This window comes from Egretta garzetta, unplaced genomic scaffold (genome assembly GCF_000687185.1).
Source record: "Egretta garzetta isolate BGI_Z169 unplaced genomic scaffold, ASM68718v1 scaffold142, whole genome shotgun sequence".
Classification (NCBI taxonomy): Eukaryota; Metazoa; Chordata; class Aves; order Pelecaniformes; family Ardeidae; genus Egretta; species Egretta garzetta.
Window position 1 is genome coordinate 450,737 of NW_009258955.1, and position 14,646 is coordinate 465,382.

A 14,646-nucleotide genomic window follows, 5' to 3' on the forward strand; every position below is an offset into this window, starting at 1 on the left:
ATAACACTGTAGATAAACAGACCCGTATTTGCATCTTCAGCTGATCCGGTTCTCCCTGTGACAAAAAGAATACTGCAGAACTACTTTCTCTAGACCACAAATGGTATCTTCCACGCTGGTTTGGCACAGCAGATTGACTCCTTTCCCTTCCTAAAGGAATTTGCCTTTTTTTTTTTTATGCCAAAACAGATAAAGGAGGTTGTAAGTTTGGGGGTGGATGAGGAGTGATGAGGAATAAGAAGAGACTGACTTTTCACTGTTTAACAAGCAGGTGATGACAGCTGAGTAAGACTAGGAGGATGAAATGGATTAATTCATCTGCTTCCAAGAGGAAAATAAGAAAGTTCAAGTAAATTCAGAATGCTTCTAACATATCACAGTTACACAAAAAACCTGAAAGAAAAGTTCAGACGTGTTCTCTATCTTTCAAGTAAATGAGATTTTTAAAAGCACACTGAAACCAGGTACCATTCTCCGCTACCGTGCCAAGCGCATCGTAACCCACCTGTCAAACAAGGATTCACCCTATGCTGCCCTGAGCAAAGGCACCCGCCTTCGAACAGGCCTGTCCTCAACGCGTTGCACTGCACTGCCAGATGAAGCACAAACTGAAGCCCCACACATTACATTCGCAATGCAGCTAATCCCACCTCCTCTGCGTACCTTACCATTATGACTGGGAAAAACAGAAAGTGGGACTGGGCTCTCAACCTGAAAACCCAATTTCCTTACTTAAATCAACACATTACTCACCCTTCTAAGGGAACAATAAGGTATCAGCAAAAAAGGGGAGCGTGGATGAGAAAAATAGCTAAATACCGAAGAGAAATTTAAATTAAATGGGAATGAGATGTAGCACCAATTAATTAAAAAATAAGTTAACTGGTGAATTAAGAAAGAGAGCAGACACAGGCAACGTGAGAGGGAGAAAGCTATGAAAGTGGAGGGGAACTCACAGGCATAACCAAGAAATAAGTGATTTTTTTCCATCCCTCCCTAAATCAAGTGCAAGAATTTTTATCCACACATCTTATCTGACATCACTGAAGCACTTACAATGTACATGAGAGTACCAAAACTGATGAAATAAGTTAGATCGGTACTATTAAATACTGAAGGAAGTATCATGAAGCTAATAGGAATAACCTTTTTTATCTTCTGGTTTTAAAACAGTTGCATACCACTTTTATGGATAATTTTTCATGACACTAGGTTTATATGCTTACATGTTGCTTTTATTAGAGTAAGCTGCAATGATATTTGAATTTTGTACTGTCTGCTCTTAGATACACTGTACAGCACTGGTTTTTAAATGCATGTATATAGATACATCCATGAGACTCAACCCCTTTACAGTAATATTTTGCACAGATAACTGTGGGTCTTACATGCAGAGCAAATAAAGAAGAGAGTGAGAAACTTTGGCACTAAAAAGGTAACACAGCTGGCTTCTTGTCATCTTGTCATATACGTGACAAGGTGATATACTCAACATAGGAAGTGATACAGCACATATTTTAATTAACTTAGTGGCCACGCAAACACCTACACTAAATAAGTGAAGCTAAAAGACAGATATTTTCTTGCTTCAGTGCCATGAACTTCAGTGAGCTTGGTGGTCACGCTGAAGTGATTTTACATTTCAAACTCTTAGGTAGCTGCTGAAGTGTATTACACAGCTGAAGAGAAATGTTCAACATACTGGATCTGTGAAAGATTAAAACAAGACGTACCTTGTCTATTCCCATTCTCTTCATCCTAAGGAAGAAGAAAGAGTACATATTAAAAATTCGATAAATGGAAAAAATACACAGGCACATGAAAACTTAAACTGAACTTGTTAAGATTAAGCCTGCATTCCGGTATCTCATACTTTTTCACAAATACTCAACTTTACAGAACTAATGCTTTCATTCTGAGAATGTAGTATAATACCTGTTGTAAAAAAAAAACCAAAACAACTAAGCATAGTTCCATGAAACATCCCCACAGAAACAACATGAACAGCATTATCTGAAAACAAATGTACCAAAACCCCCAAAACACTGCCATGAAGCCTAATACTGCACTGTGTCTTTGTCGCAAGCGTGTTTCCACCCTGAAAGCCAGGCAGGAGGGGTTATACTTTAATCATCTAAGGATTCAAAGCTAAACAATATGGAAGAGAGAGAAAATATTTTCTAAGTAAGCTCTGAAAACACCTTCTGAAATTTGAACTATCAACTTCATTTTGCCTTCAGTACTACTGCCTAGAGAAAAAATATCTACCCCAAACACTACTGAGTAACAACCTCAAAGATTCTCCTTCTGCTCATTGCACTATCTATACACAATCATAACCACCAGGTATCACTGACAGTCCTTAAAAAATAAAAAAACCCCAAAAACTCACACAACTGGAATGTACTGAGGGAGAATGGCATGCCCAAAACACAAAATAAAGTTACTTTCTTGTCAATATTTGACTATGAATGAAAGGCTTTTGAAAGCTCATGGCTAATCTCTTCTACAAAATCCTACCATTTGAAAAGCACAATTATTTAAATATGGAAATATGTGCTTTCTTTCTGAACTGTAACTTCAACCTAAATACAATTTCTTAGACTAAGATGTGCATATTTGGGAAGTATTTCTAACAATTCACCTCAGCTTTGTCCTGAAGGAAAGGAGCAAGGAGATGATCACAGAAACAATTTTCACCTGCATATTCCCACCTACTTTTAAATGGATTAATTCCAAATTTCTAGGTCTTTTGCATTTAAAGACAAATTACTACCTTTTTCATATTAAGTATTTTCAACGCAACTGCACACTGATCTGAGCAAACGATTCAACAGAGGAAGACTTGAAGGGGGGGAGGGGAGTAAGACCTGGATATGAACACTGTATAATGGATGAGGAGGAGACAAGTCTCTCTTAGGTGCAAAACATCTCTTGTGAGACATACGAGAGTTCTGCTGGAGCTTTGTAAGATACTACAGAAAAACAATTTCAAGGAAGAAAAAAACAACAAAAAGAAACCCCCCCAAAAACCAAAACACTGAGTTAACAGAGATCCACTATTCATTCTACTTTTAAAAAGCCACAATAATTATCATTACCACCCAAACGCTGAGAACAGCAAAGAGTAAACCCTGAAGCTGGACGGTCCTGTCTGCTCTATACTTGGGCAAAAATACCACACTAGTAGACACGTACTGTTAAAATTTATCATTTATCTCTTGAAGCCCTCTAATAGCCAGTTGTTTTTGAACTGTGATCACCCAAAAGAACAGAATTAGACAAGGCTAACATCTGCATGTCTCTAGTTTCTACCCAATCTGTCAAGTGAAAAAACATCTTTAGGACTTTCAATATTAGAGCTCATAGTCTGGAAAAAGTAGGTCACACGTAGGGGAGGCTACCTGGTTTGATGCTATAAACCAAAAAAAGTACGGAAGTGAAGAGTTAGCTAATATAGAATTGCCATCATTTATGAAATACTGCAGTGGGTTTGTCAGTTTGTCACCGGGTATGCAAAGCTCTGTTATAAAAGACAGCTGCAAAACATTAGTTTTTCATGGTATCAAGCCAATGAGCTCAGGCCTTTAAAAATGGAATGCTTTATAACGCAAATGTTTTGGAATTAGCTTTCCCTCCTACATTTACCTCTTACACATTACACGATGTTAGTATATGCTGCTTCCATGCCTAAAGAGAAGGTTTTCTTCTATCACGTACTTGATTCTCAGACCGACTGAACTCGAGGAACGATCATCACATGCAAAAACAGCGTGTTGCTGACTAACAAATCCTAATAAACATCTGATGCTAAAAGCATAATTTAACATAGGCTTTTTCAATGCTAGCTTAAGATATCTTCCACACACCCTCTATTCACTTTCTTAAGGGAAAGGAGGCATGGGAAGCAAGAAGGATACATAATGGGTTATTCCTGAACACGCAGCTATTTCCCAGTTTGGTGTGTGGCCCCACACAAGCACAGCCAAGTACTTTGCCAAAATGAAATGTGTTAAACCGCAATTTCTGGTTCAAAGATCCTCTTTCACACCATCCTTCACAGAGGGCCATCCCTCCCAACAGACTTAGCAAACAACACTTTCTTCCACAGCCTTTATCATATTTATAAATTAGCTAATTAATAACGATTACAGTGACAAAGAGTCCCTTGATTTGTAGTTAATTAGCTGTTTTATGCAGGAACCATGAAAAGATACTAGAACTTAGCATAATATCCTGAATTTGACCTAGACCTGCAGTACTATGTACACACTGAATGTTAAATGAAATTAAATATAAAAATATAATAAAAAATATAAATAATATAAATTGAATATAGCATACAAGTATTCAGTATCAAAGTACACAGAGATACTTCCCTGAATTAATTGTAACCAATCATGTTCAATCATTTCAACGACAGTGAGTAAGGCCTGTTTTCCAGTCAGATGTAAGTGTAAATGGAGAAAACAAAGCATCATGGATGCCCCTCATACGCAGTTATGCGGGTCACTGTCACTTATGTCACCAAGGTATCAAGTTTTATTCTTAGCCTTTCCACTCTGTGAAATATTAAGGAAGGGCGTCACAAAAAAAAAAAACCAAACACATGAAGAACAGAAGATAACTCAAGGCAGGTACTCTTAGGTGTTAATATATTAGAAGACAAGTGTGTTTTGAGACTCCTAGTCAGCCAGAGCTTTGAGGCACATCTGCCTAGACCTCTTCCTTGTAGCACGCTCCCTGGGACAACTAAAAAAAGGCTTTTCAACTGAAAATGGTTTTATTAGACTAACAACTAGAACGCTGAACTTCTTAAAATTTAAATAAAACCCCAACACCTCAAATGCACCTAGGCAGAGAACATATTAGTAAAGCTTTTTTTATAAAATGACGCACATTCTGCTCTACTCAGCATATCCTTTGGGGTACAGTTCTTTGCTTCCAAGAAAATTCACCTCAGTGGCTTTTCAGGAAGCTTTTCTTCCCATTCCCATGGAACATCCAGCTGTGGTGTGACCTTTACCATACCCTGCAGTCTAGAGCATTATGGTCTCTGTCCTAGAGATGCCCATGATCCCCCTGTGTGAGGAGCCTTGTCCTCTTCTCCCCAGAGAATTCCACCTGACCTATCAACAGGTTTTCAAAACATGCACAAACTGCAAGCAACAGGAGCAGAACTTTTAATGGAGAAATTTTCACTAGATATTTCTGATTGGAACCAAGAGTTAAAAAAAAAAAAAAAAAAACCAACACAAAGAATGTGGAAAGACTGACTGAAGGAAAGCTTTTTTTTTTTTTTAGATGTTTTTCTCTCTTTACTGACTCTACCAGTTTCTGTTAACTTGCAGAAAGATTTAGAGATCTTGAAATGTCTTGCAAGAGAGTGCTTGCCTACCTTGAAAGCAATCAGGAGCCAGAATGCAAAGCCTTCCCTGGGTAAAAGATGACCTCTGCACTAATCTAGAGGGAAAGTGACAGCATCAGGTTGACACTTGTGATAACAAAAGGCTTGTGGCTCCAAGAAGCTAGCAGAGGATTGAGTAACTCTGGCTGTTGTGTCAATGGCATCTTTAACTTCTAGCTGTAACCTCTAACTTTTGTCAGAGGTATCTTCACACATTCTCAGGTGTGAAGAAGGGACAAGGCAACTACAAGATTTAAGACAGTCAGAAAACCAAGTCATATTTACCATTATTACACTACCTCTAAGGTGTGCAAAGCAAAACATCTCCACCTTCCGAGGCCCTTTTTGATCAAGGCCAATTTTGATCAATGAGGAAAGACAGCAATGATATTTGAGCTTAGAATCAATGAGAGAGACCATAAGTAGCTGGTAACCAATAAGATCTTTGATCAAATAAGAACAGCAGAAAAATCACATTTGCCTCGTATTAGGATCAGGCTGACAGTAGATGAATTTCGTTCTTTAGTACCATAACTTATGTACATAGATTTCTATAAAAGCCACCTTATGAAGACCCAGGAGAAATAATTTTGAAGGTATATTCTTTTTTTCTACCACCTCTTGGAGATTAAAAGAAGAAAAGAGAATCAGGTTAATTTACGTTAGTATTGACCACAGTTGTGTCCAAATGAACCTTATCATCTTTAAATGTAACTGAATCCCTGAATAAAGGTATTACAACTATCCAACAATCTCATTATTTCCTTTTCAAAAAACAAGACAGAAATGGGAATGAATTAACCAGATTTTGACATATCAGAGAAGAAACAAAGGAAAAAAAAAAAAGATTCCAAGAACTGTCCTGCAGAAAAAGAGGGAGACAGAACTTCAAGACACATCTCAAGATTTACAGGTATCATGCTCACTACATACTGCTTGGGTCTCTCTCAGAAACGATCAGATATGAATGAGAGAGGAAGGGCTGACATTTCTTTTTTTCTTTTTTATATTACTTGCCCTTCCTTGTGCCTATCTCCTTCTGCATGTGAAAAAGATATTGTCCTCCTCAGAGAGATCTAGTGATAAGTGCACAAAGAAACCTATCCAGTCACTTCTTAGTTAAGGAGATTCATCTTGCTCATGCTGTTTATATTTTCACCCTCAACACGAATAGGGGTTGTTGTTGGGAGATGCTAACAAGTGCACATGATTTGTTCTGCTCAGCTAAGGCTTCCCCACCCTCCTTCCTCTGTTTCATATTGGAATTCAACCAGAATCTTGCTCTTGCCTAACTCTCTATAACCTGTGTTGAAGGGCAGAAACGTTGTGATCACCTGATATTGCTAACAGTCTCGCTTCCAGTTAGCTTCAGTGACTCCTTGTCAAGGGGAAAAAAATTTAGGCATTCAAGTGCAGGCTGAATAGCTGAAGTTAACTGGAAAAATATGCCAACTTTCTCCTGCAAAGCTTTTCTACTTCAGATGAAATCTTACAGCCACCTAGGACAGGCAAAAAAGAAAACTTTAACGAAAGCCTCCTGCAGAGCCACGAGTCAATTAGCCATCTGGAAAGAGCATGAAGCTTCAATACCCGTTCCCCATCTTGATAAGAATCTGTTCTTCCGCCGTACTGGAAAAGCATGGATTATGAGGATTCGCATACTCGATGACTTTAAACTGAGCAAATGTTATTTGAACTCTAGGAAAAACCCTCTCCCAGTATTCAAATTTCTATCACTATTAAATGAACTTTTTCTCAACACCAGCTACTACAGCAACTTTCAAAAAGGTTCAGTCACATGGAAGAATACATACACCCTTTGAGCAATGCAGACCGATTAGCTACTTTAGAACTACTTGTTTTAAATAAAACACTCTAAAATATTTTAAGAAAGTTGTCCTTTAATGTAGGCATGTATATATTTTGTGTATATGTCTCCTGACTAACAGGGAATTGCAGATTGTTGTTCTTTTCAGCAGAAAGAACATAATATAGAAACATAACCTGTCTTCCTAACGTACATTAATATTAGGATACTCAGTTAGAAACTACAAAACAGAAAAACCCCAAGCCTCCCACCCTTGAAGACTACACTTTAAAAGGTGTACAGACTAGTCACACTGGCTTTGGGTAAAAAAATCCTGTACAGAGAAATATTTCCATATTCTGCAATAATCACTGGTCTTACCCATGGTAGCAAATACGTTTAACTTGGGTGAGCTCACACCCAGTCAATTCCATTTTCTTGGAACAGATCAGTGCACGGTTATCAAATGATGCAGTGAGCCCACCTACCTTACACACAAGAGATCTTTCATCTGTGTAAGACACATCTATACCTACATTTACTTTCAAGCAAGCTGGCTTTTTGACCCTAAAAAGTATAATAAAGCTATATATAAATGCTTCATTATTAATTTCACTTACTTTAAAAGAAAACTGAACTGCAGATTCCGGAGGGTAAACTATGAAGTGTCTTAAGGTGAAGCCAAAACCCTGAGATGTCCTCCTTAGCACGACAGTTTTGGGACCAGGCCAAGAAAAAGTTTCTTCTTCCTCCGATGGTGATATAGCTTCACTCTGCTCTTTTCCATCTTTATTTTTTGATGCCTAAAAGAGACACACATAAGTCTTAATTTGGATAATTAAAAAAAAAAAAAAACCAACAAAAATCAATCAAACACCACAAACCACCAAGCATTACTGTGCACTTGAAAATGTAATTTCTACCCCCCTAAGCAAAAAAACTTGATGATGACTAATATTTCAAAAGAAATGTGTATTGTAAAGTGGCATCCCTTACAGCATTACACCTCTGGTCATACCACATACAGAATTACTCTTAAAATTTAAGTTAGTTATTAAGAAAATCAATGTACAACAGTGAAAGGCTCAAATGAACTGCAAGAAATGTATACAGCTTGCATGTTTTATTTGCTTTCTACTTAGATACAAACATGTGTCTTCTGGGACCCCACATCTGCATGCACACCTATCACACACATGTACAAAACCAACTCTTCTTTTCCTCAGTTATAATCCAGGCGTGGTTTCCACAACTAGTACCTCCTTACTTAAAACAAGTAAAACAGAATTGAAGAAGATATGTAAATGGTTAGGCTTCTTCAGCAAGACACACTTTTCCTCTAGTCAAAGATGCGACTTCACCTTTGGTTTTTTTTCCCACCCTTAGCTACTTTCTCTGAACACTTCAGTATGTGAATTCGAAATACACAAGTAAAAAGGTCTCATTTCCTTTTACAGTCCTACGGCAATCCCTCCTCTCATGCAGAAGTAAGACATCTTGGTTTTTTTCTTAAAGGTGGTTTTATATGCCTATGACTCAAGAAACATTATCATAAAAATATTTATCTTTTCAGCCTTATATGAAACCTTCCATTTCAATTTTCAAAGTGAGTGCCACACCACATGTAACATCTCAAATCAGAGGCAGAAGACATACAAAGAAAGCATACAAAACCCTATGACCCTCCTCTAAACATTCTAGTTCAACGATGCGTGAAACAAATTTAGATACCAGAGCCTATAGCCTATTCAAAGGGTATTCAAACAGAAATAATAGTCTTCTTGTCCTTCTGTAGCTCTGCTGCTGTGGCTCAGCAACTGGCTGATACGTGTCAGAATTTACTGCTTGGTTTTCTTCCTGGGCTGCTCCAAAATAACCCCTTTTGATTCAGCCTTACAGCTGGGATCTCAAACTGCAGTGTTTATCAGCAAGGTGGGCCCAGGCAACTCCAACATCTACAGAGAAGACTAAGCATTTCCACTCTATCCACACTGATAGCAACATGTGTTACTGTAAGGAAAATGTTGTGGCTGCTCGGTGAGATAGTTAACCCACCAGAACAACATTTTGCATTTGGGTATGTAAAACACGACCCATTTCCACACAGGTGCTACAGTTTGTCCTCGGAAACCCACATCCTGGTACATCCAACAGGGAAGACAAGGGAATACCAGCCAGTGCTTCAAATGCCAGCCTCCCTACCTCCAACAACCCTGTTCTTCAGCAAGGAAAAACATACAAATGGAGAAGGGTCTTGGTGCTACAGCCAAGACAAGAAATGGAGCCACTTCTCAAACCAGAAAACAGAATCCAGAGCACCCAGACAGCACTCTGCTCCTCTGAAAATCCTGGAAAGATTGTGTCAGCCTATTTTGGAAAGAACAATAATAAATATCAAGGATTATCTCAGCCTAGTCTGTCCTCATCTATCACCTTCATTCATGTTTTAAAGCGTTAGCGCGAAACAGGAAAGACTGTGCAATTAGATGACTTAACAAATGAAAAATTAGCAAGGACTGTGGAACTGCCAAGGTGAGTGCTTTACTTTAGAGTTCAAGAAATGCAAAGATCAAGTTAAAGGTTGCATAATCCTATAGCCTAAGGATGGGGTTTGTTACTGAGGTGTTCCCCACCAATCTGTTCAGCTTCTGAACATGACAGCATTTTTTCAGTCATGCACAAATAAACGTCCCTTCTGTCTTTCAATCTCATGACATGAGCAGAAACCAGAGCCAGTAAGAACATTTTGATCCTAGTAAATTGGCAAAAGAAATAGTTCCTAATAAAAAAAAAATATCACTGGCCTCTTAAAAATGGCAGTGATTTCTTCCATTAAGTGCAGGCAGCAACCCATCTATTTAACATTCTCTTGTAATCTTTTGTTTCTCCTCTCAAATTTTTATAGTCAACACTTGATGCAGTTTTGAACAACCGTGAACAACTGCAGGTTTCACACAAGGTCAAAAAAATTTTAATAATCAAATACCTATCATTATGGATATGCAAACAGTAAGCTTAAATATAGCACTGAAAAATAAAAGTCTACAATGTACTTGCATCTTTTTTCCAAAAAACCCCCTCCTTAATTAGCCTAAAAGTAATTTTAGTACATATAACAACTGATCACTGAGATTTACACAGAGAAATACTGCAACCCGAGTTCAAAATACAGCCATACAGAGAACTTCACCAGGTCTGAGAAATGGGAGATGCGGTGTTTGACTGTCGTGAGAAAAGAACCTCTAATTCTCCTTGTAATTTCATGTAAACTTTTAGCATTCATGGAAGTTGCTGAACTAACAGCTATTCATAAACAACGGTACTCCCCAGTCAAATCATTGTTTCTTGAAAGAGCCTGCCAGAAGTGGAAGGTTATCCTCATGCCATCCTTGGACCTCCGCAAGGTCGGCCAACAGGGCAACAGAACAAGGCAGTATTAGTATAAACCACGAGATATGTTCAGTAACAGCAACTTTCAGTCACCACTATGAACAAGAATCTGAATTGTAAAGAAAAGAGAGTCAACATCTGTTGAGTCACCCTGTGACATGTCCAACCACATCACACCCACCAGAATATCCCTTGCCAGAGAAGGCTTTAAAAAGGAACAAGAGAAGTTTTCAAAAATGCAAACAAAACAAGGATGCAAGACAGCAAGCGAGAAACAGATGATGTTTAGCACAGGCAAGAATATGTTACTGAAGGCAGAGTTCCTACATGGTTTTCCTTGCAAGCCAAAAATGATAGCAATCAAGTTATGAATACATAAATATCTCGTATCCTTAAGCGTATTTGTCTTTAGGGTAGACTCATTTGCATTTCAAAGCATTCATTTTTCATTCTCTTATTTTAATTTCATTTCATATAAAATCTAACAAACCAAAGATTATTTTGCCATATTCCTTACTGAAGATCTAAGTTTGTTTCTCTGTAGATTCAATGCTCAGAGTCAGAATGCATGCCACCGAGTTCATAGACTGAAGAATCACAGGTTCCTAAAAATGATTCAAGCATCATTTCCCTCGGGATTTCTTCATGCAGGGTTTCTGCACAAAGTATCTCAAAGCATCATTTCCTGTTATATGCCATTACAAGGACATATAACAGATGCTTAAGTGCATTGTAAAATGCATACTTTGTTTTTAATATTGTATTTAAGCCTTTTTTCTGAACAATGAAAGCATCCATGAAAAATCAGATGGCACCTTAAAGAACTACATAAATCACTGTAAGCTTAACACAACAGAATTATGTAAAGTCATTAAATAGCATTGATGTTTGTAAATGGTGCTATTTCTAATTAGAAGTAAATCTCAAATCAATAATTTCTCATTGTATCAGCCTAAAAAAAAAACTTAAAAAGGTAAACACGCCCAACTCGCATGCTCTCCAAAGCCCCTCTTTTAAACTTCTGAATAATTTACAGACAGACCTATATTGAGTATGCAAAAAATCCTTAAGTGACAGTCATAGGTAACTGTAATACAAGCGATCAATAAAGAATTGTCTTCTTGACTAACTAAAGAGATAAATAGGCATATTCTGACTTCTGAATACTCTACATAGACGAGTAACAGTGAACAAGAAACAACTGATATGTTGCACTACTGATCCTTGGGAGAAAAAAAAAAAATCATTCAAGTCATTTTAAAGTTGGTGCAAGAAATCAATTTTCACCTGTATTTCATCTTTGTGTTCAGTACACTAGTTCAGAATTATTTCTAAAAACATTTAGGACTGACATTCATATTTGCTCTACAGTGTTTGGGTTTTGGTTTTGGTTTTTTTTTTTTACCATATAGAACACTTCACAAACAAATTATGTAAATAAAAGGCTCATTGTAAGTGTGTTACCCCAAACTGCATTTTCTGGAGCCTAAATATGCATTAAAAAAAGGGGGTGGGGGACACCAACCCCACCAGACCAAGCAGGGGACTTAAGTTATCAATACCTCGATAGGAGCATGGAGACAGCCTGTGCTAAGCACAGTCTGCTTCAGCTGCATTTAGCAATCTTCAACTTTTAGCTAGTCTACTAAGAAATGCGATCCCTGAAATAGCAATTCAGCTAGATAGATATATGCTGAACAGAAAATAGGCTGATGTCACCTTATTTTACTGATTTAACAGCCATCATATAATTAATATTTTTTCAGTCGCTACTGACTGAGCAAAATGAATCTTGAATATAGCTATTAATCCCTAAAATCATCCTGAGATAGGATATTCCAAATGCTATAATAAGTGCTAGGCTCACTCAAAACCAGTGGTATTTCTTGTATTGGGTCATTTATTTTTCCTAGTTTCTGTACCCAAGTAGCTATCACTTAGTTAACTGCCCTGTTCAATCTGCAACTTCGGAGAAAAAAGGCTTTTCTAGAACAGTTTCATCTTATGTGACAAAGTATAAAGGTCCTTTAAAAAGGTAACACACAAAAAAAGGTCTTTTCTGGCTAAGGCTACGGAACAGGAGAAAAAAAACCTGCCTATATGGGCAAGAAAACTTTACCCACAGAACAGCAGCAGGTTTCACTGCAAGTCAGCCTTTGCTGCTTTACTAAGCAGGTTCTTCCACTGATGATTTTTAAATAAAGTTATAATAAGCCACTGACCCTTTTAGTCTCAACCATAAAGAGAACTTCAAATCACTTTGCTAGAAGCTGACACAAAGTCAAATGAAGCAATAATGAATATATCCCTCAAAAAGTACTTCCACTTTTTTTGGCACACCTATCTTTATTTGGCACACAGAAATGATGAAGCAAAGAAATGTATTGCACCTAGAGGGCAATGTATCCCCTTGACACTTTATCATTTTCTCCTGTGGTCACAGACTTGGACTCCTGCACATAAGTGAACTCAGAATAGCTAAGTTCAATCCACTGGAGAACACCTGGTTCCCTGGTCCTCTGATGTGACAGAAAACCACAAACTCTCCAAAACACACAGCTCCTCTCTGTTCTTAAAACATGTAACGCTTCCTCTAAGAAAGATCAGAGAAAGACAGACATTTTTGACAGCCAAAGAAAAGGTTATACAATTTTTCTTTGAGACGCATTACCTCCATTCTCATTTGCAGTATAGGAAGGTATATCCAGCACCCAGAGAAAACCAGCCAATGTTTTATCTCAGTGGCACCCCAAAAGCAGGTTCATTCATACAAGGTGCAAAATGAGTCTTTTCTCCTTTCAGTTCTCCTCAAGCTCATGAATCAAAGATTTCAAGGGAGATGGGTCACATTTATAAAGACAAATACAACGATCACATACTGAAACAGTCTTAAGCCACAGTGAGAAAAGACATTTGTAATGTCTTTAAACCAGACTGGAATGTACAGATAGCATCTTATACAGAAGGAAGTCATTCCCAGTCGAAGAAAAATAATTACTGACACAAAAGTGACACCTTAAGCAAATCCATCCTCCAGGTATCCAGGACACAGCTTTGTCTTCCAAACAAATGAGTTCCACCACTTTCAGCTCACTAAAAAAAAAAATCCCTGCAAAGAAACCAGCAGGAAAACTGGAATGCAGAAAACCCCAAACCAACACAACAATTTTAGGCATCCGTGTCAAATATCCACTTGTCCAAACTTTTATGCTTGACAAAATCCTCTAGGTCTTCCCCGACAAAGGGAGGATAGAAATTCAGGCAGTATAACCTGGCAGTACATGTACTGACAGTGTCCTTCCCTCAAAGAAGTCTTCCATCATTTTCTGTCCTCACAAGGCAGCTAGAAGGTGTAACCATCAGTATCTCCAAACCCATGCTGATGGTCAGAAATCAGCCTGCCAAATTGTTGGGATAAAAGGAAACCTAAGAAAACCCTAGATGTATGGTCTTGGATGCTAGCTGACACCATAAAAAGAGAGGCATCTAGAATTTGCAAAAGCAAGAGAGGCAAAAAACCATGAGAAAAACATCAATTAAATATGCAATAGCTATACTACTAGACTTTTTAAGAAACTTCAAGCTAAATTGCAGATTTATCTGCAGCAGTGCATGCACAATACCAGTCGCTCAAAGAAGTTGCCCTTCTTTACTAACACCAAAGTTAGCCTGTACAAGTCTATTAACAAATGATCCCAAGCATTTCAGTATTTTGAGTGTCAAACTGGATCATTTGTTTTTACATGCTACCCCAAAGTCACCCTTCACACTAAACAAGCAACAAGGTTAAAGGAAATACATAATTACTAATTACTGTTTAATTTCTCTATAGATTTAAGCTTAGGGCAGATATATAATAAACAGGAAATTAGTTGTATCTACCTACATGCTCTAGGAAGCTCCACAGGACTCGTACCCCAGAATATCCCTAAGTATTCCTCCACTCTTTTGCAGAATGGGTCACAGGGAAATGGATGGTACCCAGCAGACCATGCTGGACCTACTGACTGGTAGCAAGACCCTCAGAGCATGAGACAGAGGG

At 37.9% G+C, this 14,646-nt stretch overlaps 1 protein-coding gene across 1 annotated transcript in view; it reads right to left on the bottom strand.

Moving 5' to 3' along the window:
• ARHGAP21 (Rho GTPase activating protein 21) overlaps positions 1-8,011 on the bottom strand; it is a 68,984-nt gene extending 60,973 nt beyond the window's left edge. The window contains 2 exon segments of the mRNA XM_035890162.1: positions 1,734-1,758; positions 7,835-8,011. The gene's annotated coding sequence lies outside the window, so the exon portion shown is untranslated.
• Positions 8,012-14,646: the final 6,635 nt, after the last annotated feature.